This window comes from Molossus molossus, unplaced genomic scaffold, assembly GCF_014108415.1.
Source record: "Molossus molossus isolate mMolMol1 unplaced genomic scaffold, mMolMol1.p scaffold_m16_p_13, whole genome shotgun sequence".
NCBI lineage: Eukaryota > Metazoa > Chordata > Mammalia > Chiroptera > Molossidae > Molossus > Molossus molossus.
This window is the reverse complement of record NW_023425348.1, coordinates 14,773,030-14,780,926: the sequence shown is the minus strand read 5'-3', so window position 1 is coordinate 14,780,926 and position 7,897 is coordinate 14,773,030. Positions and strand designations below refer to the sequence as shown.

The 7,897-nt window shown below is 42.1% G+C and overlaps 1 pseudogene; it reads right to left on the bottom strand.

Moving 5' to 3' along the window:
- Nucleotides 1-265: 265 nt before the first annotated feature.
- Nucleotides 266-853, bottom strand: LOC118628432 (annotated as a pseudogene).
- Between the last annotated feature and the right edge of the window lie 7,044 nt (nt 854-7,897).

The window sequence follows — 7,897 nt, the reverse complement described above, 5'->3', positions numbered from 1 at the left end:
GACTGCAGGCCGACGCTCTAACCGCTGAGCCAAACCGGCCAGGGCTGGACAGTATTTTGCACTCCACGGACGCGCAGAGCCCGCGTGTGCCAGCGTTGAAACCTGTCTTCATTGAGGTTTTCCAAGAGGGACAGCGAGCCTGCTGGGGAGCATCTGGCCTGCACTAACAGCTAGCTGTCTTCAGTGCAGGCCTTCATGACGTCAACCACGCTGCTCTTGCAAAAATCACTTACTGTAAAAGAGTTTTCAGTGCCAAGAGGTGGGGCTATGACTGATGATGAGGGATTGAATCCATGTGCCCATTGAGCTTTATCTCATTGTCGAGAATCTGAACGAGCTGCTGCATAGAGGGCAGATGGCCAGACTCCAGCTTAGACCACACGGGCACATCATTCAAAGTTATCTCAAATGCACCTGTTGACATACACTGGTTCTCAATCATGTTGCTCAAGAAGAAAACCATCATACATGCATAGATCTTATTCTCCTGGCCCCACTGCCAGACGCTGGGCGCTTGCATGCCTAAGACAGCAAACGGGTCCTTGCCAACAATTATCAAGCCTATTAATACTAGTTTGAAGACTGACAGGAAAGATGCTATGTGTCTATATATTGGTTGAGAGAGGTAATTCTCTCTTTCAATGCGGATGTCTGGGTACCGCTGGCTAATAACCCGCATGTACTCCTCAAACACCCACCTATAACCTCAGGAAACACAGATCTGGAACTTGAGCAGCAGCCCCGTGGCGTACTGCACCTTTAGTCGCTTGCTAGGCACGCTGCCCAGCTCTGCCAAGGTGTCACTCCGGGCCAGCGCCGACACCGCCACCAGGAGCAGCAGCAGCAGCCTCATCGTACCCGCGCCCGCCACGTGCTGTCGATTTCTTGACATTAATTTTTGTATCCTGCTACTTTGCCAAATTCATTTATTAAGTCTAGTAGATTTTTGATGGAGTCTTTAGGGTTTTCTATGTATAATATCATGTCATCTACAAATAATGACAGTTTCACTTCCTCCTTTCCAATTTGGATCCCTTTTATTTCTTCTTCATGGCTAAGACTTCCAGTACTATGTTAAAGAAGAGTGGCGAAAGTAGGCATCCCTGTCTTGTTCCTGTTCTTAAGGGAAATGCTTTCCATTTCTGCCCATTGAGTATGATGTTGGCTGTAGGTCTTTCATATATGGCCTTTATTATGTCTAGATATGATCCCTCTATTCCCACACTGCTGAGCGTTTTTATCAGAAATGGATGCTGGATTTTGTCGAATGCTTTTTCAGCATCTATTGATATGATCATATGGGTTTTTTTTTTTTTCTTTTTTTTTTTTTTATCCTCACCTGAGGACATTTTTCCATTTTTTGTTCAGGTAGAGTGGGAGGGGGAGAGAGGAAGAGAGAGAGAAACATTGATGTGAAAGGGACACATCGAGTGGCTGCCACCCGCACGACCAACCAGGGCCGGGGACAAACTGCAACCGAGGTACATGCCCTTAGCGGGAACCGAACCCGGGTCTCTCGGGACCGCAGGCCGACGCTCTAACCGCTGAGCCAAACTGGCCAGGGCTGATCATATGGGTTTTAATCCTTCATTTTGTTTATGTGGTGTACCACATTTATTGATTTGTGAATGTTGTAGCACCTTGCATCCCTGGGATAAATCCCACTTGTTATGGTGAATAATTATGATGTATTGCTGGATTTGATTTGCTAGTATTTTGTTCAGGATTTTGGTATCTATGTTTATCAGGGATATTGGCCTGTAGTTTTCTTTCTATGTAGTGTCTTTTTCTGGTTTAGGATTATGCTGGCCTCATAAAACGAGTTTGGAAGTCTTCCTTCTTGAATGTTTTTAAATAGTTTGAAAAGAACGTGTGTTAGTTCTTTTTTGAATATTCAGCAAAACTCCCCCATGAAGCCATCTGGGCCTGGGCTTTTGTTTGCTGGGAGAGTCTTGATTACCTCTTCAATTTCCTTAGTTGTTATTAGTCTGTTCAAGTTTTCTATCTCTTCCTGGTCCAGTTTTGGGAGACTGTGTGTTTCTAGAAATTTGTTCATTTTGCTTAGAGTGTCTAATTTGTTGCCATATACTTGTTCATAGTAGTTGTTAACGATCTTTTGTATTTCTGTGGTGTCAGTTGTTACTTCTCCTCTTTCATTTCTGATTTTGTGTGTTTGGGTTCTCTCTGTTTCTTGGTGACTCTAGCTTAGGGTCCATCAATCTTGTTTATCTTTTTGAAAAGCCAGCTCTTTGTTTCATTGATCCTTTGAATTGGTTTTTTTGGCCTCTATGTCACCTATTTATGCTCTGATCATTACTATTTCCTTCCTTGTACTTGCTGTGGGGTTTTCATTGTTTGCTTTCTAGTTTTTTAAGTTGTGAGGTTAGACAGTCAATTAGAAATTTTTCTTGTTTTTTGAAGTAGGCCTGTAGTGCTATGAAGTTCCCTCTCAGAACTGCTTTTGCTACATCCCATAGGTTTGGTGTTTTTGTGTGTTCATTTTCATTGGTATCCACGAAGTTTTTAATTTCTTCCTTGATCTCCTTGGTAACCCATTCATTGTTTACTAACATGCTATTTATCCTCCATGTGTTCAAATGTCTTTGCATTGATTTCTTGTTGCAATTGATTTCTAGTTTCATGCCATTGTGATCTGAGAAGATGCTTGATATAATTTCAATCTTCTTGAACTTGTAGAGATTTAGTTTGTGTTCTAACATGTGGTCTATCCTTGAGTATGTCCCATGTGCACTTGAGAAGAATGTGAATTCTGTAGTTTTGGAGTGTAATTCTCTCTGTATATCTATTAAATCCATTTGGTCTAGTGCTTTATTTAGAGTCTCTGTCTCCTTGCTAATGTTTTGTCTAGAGGATCTATCCAGTGGTGTCAGCAGGGTTTTGAAGTCATCTGCTATTATTGTATTGCTATCGATTTCTCCTTTGAAGTCCTCTGGAAGATTTTAATACGTTTTGGTGCTCCTATATTGGGTGCATATATGTTTATCAAGGTTATATCTTTCTGTTGGATAGATTCCTTCAATATTATGCAGTGGCCTTCTTTGTCTCTAGTTATGGCCTTCATTTTGAAGACTATTTGATCAGATATGAGTATTGCTACTCCAGCTTTTTTTTCCTTTCTGTTTGCTTGGATGATTTTTTTCCATCCCTTCACTTTCAACCTATGTGAGTCTTTTTGTTGTGAGGTGGGTCCCTTGTAAACAACATATATGTGAGTCATGCTTTCTTATCCAATCAGCTACTCTGAGTCTTTTTATCGGAGCATTCAATCCATTTACATTTAAGGTGATTTTGATATGTACTTATTTATTGCCATTTTTGTTTAGTTTGGTTATATTTTTCTTCCTATTTCTTCTCTAAGTACAGTAGTCCTTTTAACATTTCTTGCAGTGCTGGTTTGGTGCCAATGTATTCCCTTAGCCTTCTTTTGTCTGGGAAGCTTGTTATTTGACCTTTTATTTTAAATGACAGCTTTGCTGGGTAGAGTAGTCTTGGATTCAGATCCTTGTTTTTCTTTTCTTTTTTTTTTTTTTTTAATCCTCACCCGAGGATATTTTTCCATTTTTTGTACAGATAGAGTGGAAGGAAGAGAGGGGAAGGGAGAGAGAGAGAGAAACATCGACGTGAAGGGACACATCGAGTGGCTGCCACCCGCACGACCAACCAGGGCCGGGGACAAACTGCAACCGAAGTACGTGCCCTTAGCGGGAACCGAACCCGGGTCTCTCCGGACCGCAGGCCGACACTCTAACCGCTGAGCCAAACTGGCCAGGGCCAGATCCTTGTTTTTCATGACCTTGATTACTTCATGCTATTCCCTTCTGTCCTGTAGTGTTTCTGTTGAGAAGTCAGTGGAGAGCCTTATGGGGGTTCCTTTGTAGGTAACCTGTTGCTTATCTCTTGCTGCTTTTAGGATTCTCTCTTTGTCTTTACTTTTTGGCATTTTGATTACTATGTGTCTTGGTGTGGGCCTTTTGGGTTCTTCTTACTTGGGGCTCTCTGTACTTCATGAACTTGAATGCCTTCTTCCTCACCAAATTAGGGATGTTTTCTGTCACCATTTCTTCGAATATATTCTCTAAACCTTGCTCAGTTTCTTCTTTTTCAGGGACTCCTATGATGCGAATATTAATACGTTTCCAGTTGTCCCACAGTTCTCTTAAGCTGTCTTCCTGTTTTTAATTTTTTTTTTCCTTTAGGTTTTCTAATTGGTTGATGTTTTCTACCCTGTCTTCTAATTTACTGATCCAGTCCTCAGCTTCTTCTACTCTGCTGTTTATGCCTCCCAACGTGTTCTTCATTTCTGATATGTTATTCTTGATTTCTTCTTTGTGGTTTTTAATTTCCAGTTGGTTGATTTTCAACATCCTATGTCCTTACTCATGCTGTTGAGCTTCCTCAAGATCATGGCTCTGAATTCTAGCTATGTTAACTTCCTTAACTGCTCCACATTTATCTCATCTTTGGTAGAGGTCTTTTGTTCTTTCATTTGGCTTTTGTTTCTGTTTTTCACCAATTTGGCTATCAGAGTGGACTTTGGAGCCTGCCAAATTTTCCCTGTGGATGTTGGTGTTTTGCTGTTTGTGGCTCCCTCTCCCGGGTTTGGATGAGTGAGGGAGGACCCACGTTAAACACCACTGTCAAGTCTTACTTTCCTGGGTAGTTTTGCAAGCCCAGGAAAGGTTCCATTATCCTCTAGCCTTTTGCCTGGAGACTATCAGTAGCGGTTACTTGACGAGCCTTGGGTTCTCTGGTGAATGAAAACCCCCCTCAGGGTTCAGCATTTCTTCAGAGTGAGGCAGATGCTGTTGTTATTGAGCCTTAATTTGCATTTCTTTGTCCCAGCTGGGTGGGGTTAAATTTCCGAGGGAGGGGCTGCTGCTTCTCCCCAGAGCTTCAGGAAAGAGCATGATTGCCATCGTCCTGCGTGGCTGCAACTCAGCAAAAGCTCTGAGTGCCCTCCAAATCTTGAGTTTTCCCACACAGTTCCAGTCCAGTCCACCCTCCCTCTGCTGGAGCCCAAGATGGATTGTCTTTGGCTAATCTAGTGATCTGTCCTGGTCCTCTGTGCTGTGGAGCCGGCTTGCGATTTTAACCCTGAGGGCACTGCTCACAGCTAAGACCGCTGCTGTCCGCGGGTTCTCAGCCCCCCTCTCGCACCTCTGCAGACCTACCATGCTCAATTCAGGTTCTGGTTACACGGTCCTCTCCAGCTACTTTTCTGTTGCTTTTTCCCGAGATTTGTCTTTATTTTAGTTTTAAGTCTAGTTTGATCCTGGGAAATGGTCTGTGTAGCTTCCATTCACTCTGCTGCCATTTTGGAATCCCTTTAAGTCCATTTTAAATACATACAGTAGCCAGCCAGAAAGTCAAAGCTTCTGATGTGTAATAAGCAAGGGATAAACAGCTTTTTCACATATAAATATAGTATGTAAAGTTTAATGAATGTGTAAGAACGAGGAGGTGCTGAGTAACCAGAAGAGTGTGGGTTTATTGAGGGAAAGACCTGCTGGGCTACCTCTAAGGAGAAAATAGCAACCGGCTCGTCCAGACTAAGGATTTTTAAACTTAGGGCTGGGGTGGGTGGTCATTCAGCTGAGGAGTCGTGGTTGTCCTTGATTGGTTGGGGCTGGGGTCTCCTGAGTTCTTGATTTTTCGGGGCTGGGGTCTCCTGAAACTTGTTTTTCTTGTCGAGCGACCGTTTGCAGCTTTGGGTGGGTTAGGGTAGTTCTCTCATTCTGTTCTGTCTGACTGGAGTGATGGGTTTTTGGTTACCTGGAATGAGAGGCATAGGGCAAGGTTAAATGATAAGAGGCTTGGGGCATCAATATAAAAGTAAAAGATTTAAGAGGCTTAGGGCAGTACTGTGGAAGTTAGAGCTAACAGAATGAACTATATGTATATTGATTAGGAAATTGGTATAAAGTTAGACAGGGCATCCAGCGTTTACAAGATTTTGGATTGGATGTGTGAGGACAGAAACATCCTCAAGAGATGATGGAGGAGGATGGTTTTCAAGGCCTCCCAGATCTATCACATGGGAAAAAAGAGTTCACCTCCTCAAAGAACTATATCACTTCCTGGCACCAGGAGGACCCATGGGAGCCAGCCCTAAGCCTAATCCTAACTAGAGTCTAACCACATCCCTATATCAATTTCTATCTATTCCTAAACCCAAAGATCTTTCTTTGCTGTGCCAGGGAATGCCACACATGGCCTGTGCTAAGGGCTGTGTTAGTTGTCTTTCTTGGGAGAGAGTATCTCAGAGGCATTGCCTTCCCCATATTGCCTATAACAGTCACTTGTACCTTAAGTCTTCATCAGCCCACAAAACTACTTTATTTTGATTACTTCCCCCTTTCTATGGATCAAGGCACTTCTGAGCTTCACTCCCTCCTCAGAAAATGGGGCCCTACACCAGATGAGTGGCTGAGGGCAGCACGAAAGTGAAGACCCCACTAGCAACTGTGTGAAACCAAAGAGAACCATCCTAAAATTTCCATGGGACCAGGCCAGGAGTAAAACTCCTTCAGTCCAATTTGTTCATATTAATTTGCCAATGTTTTCAATAGCAGATGTGAGGTTTAAGAAGACATGAGTAAAGAAGATAGAAAGTTATTGTCTATGATGGAAGGAGAGTGAAGGGACAGAGGAAATGCTTTGATTCCTGGGCAGTCCCAAATACTCAACTGAGAGCAGTAATCCTGAATTTTAATTGAGATTACTTGGCCTAGCTAGGCAAACTAAGTCACAGTAGGGTTCAGCAAGGTGCCCAAGGTCTCTCTGCTTGTGACAGGACCTGTTTGGTTTTATGTTATTATTTTTTAAATCTTCACCCGAGGATATTTTTCTATTTATCTTCAGGTAGAAAGAGAGGGAGAAACAGGGAGAGAGAGAGAAACATCAACGCACGACCCCAACTAGGGTCAGGGACGATCCGCAACCGAGGTACATGCCCTTGGCTAGAATTGAACTCCCGGTACTCATTGGTCTGCGGGCTGGTGCTTTACCACTGAGCCAAACTGGCCAGGGCAGGACCTGTTTGGTTTTAAAGCCACATCAGGTGCTGGAACTAAATAGGTATAGAATAGGATTTAACCCAGGCTATCGTTTTATTGAGGGAGGATGTTGCAGGGAGTTGAGCATATGTAAGAGAGAATGATGATTGACTATGGGATTAAAGCTGAATCTAGAGGGTGAAGAACAGCTCCATAATTTTGTCAGCCATCTACAATGTATCAGTGATTTTCGAGAATAAATTAGAAACACCAATTATGAGCCAATTGAGGACAAACATAAGGGAACAAACAGGGCTTAAAATATTTACGTTTGGTAGTAAAGCTATCCTGGAGAATATGTCTTGAATGGAAGACCAAGTGTCATATTTTTTCTCTACTCTCTGAATAAAACTTGCCCCTTAGTAATAGATGATGTGGCTGGAAAACCACAGACTTCCTTTAATTCTTGTAACTTAGAAGGGACTACGGCCTGGAATCTGTTCACTAGGCAGACACAAGAATCAGCTCCGACTAGCAGGGACATCCTGTTACATTTATCATTGATATGATTTCCCCCAAATTAACCTGCATGTTCAATAAAATTCTGGTAAAATACTTCATTTTTTAAAACTGAAGGTTGACAAGCCAATTAAAAATATATTTGGGAGATAAAATGTGGAAGAACAGCAAAAAATAATTAAAAAAAAAAAAAAAAAAGCAAAGAAGGACTTGCCCAAGTAGGTATTAACCCCTATTACATTAATTTTTTTAAATACTGGGTTTCTTTTATTTTTTAAAAGCACTTTTTATTATAGAAAATTTCATGAAAGTAGAAAAGATAGCACATGAAATTCCCATGTGTATACTGTATTACATTTCTA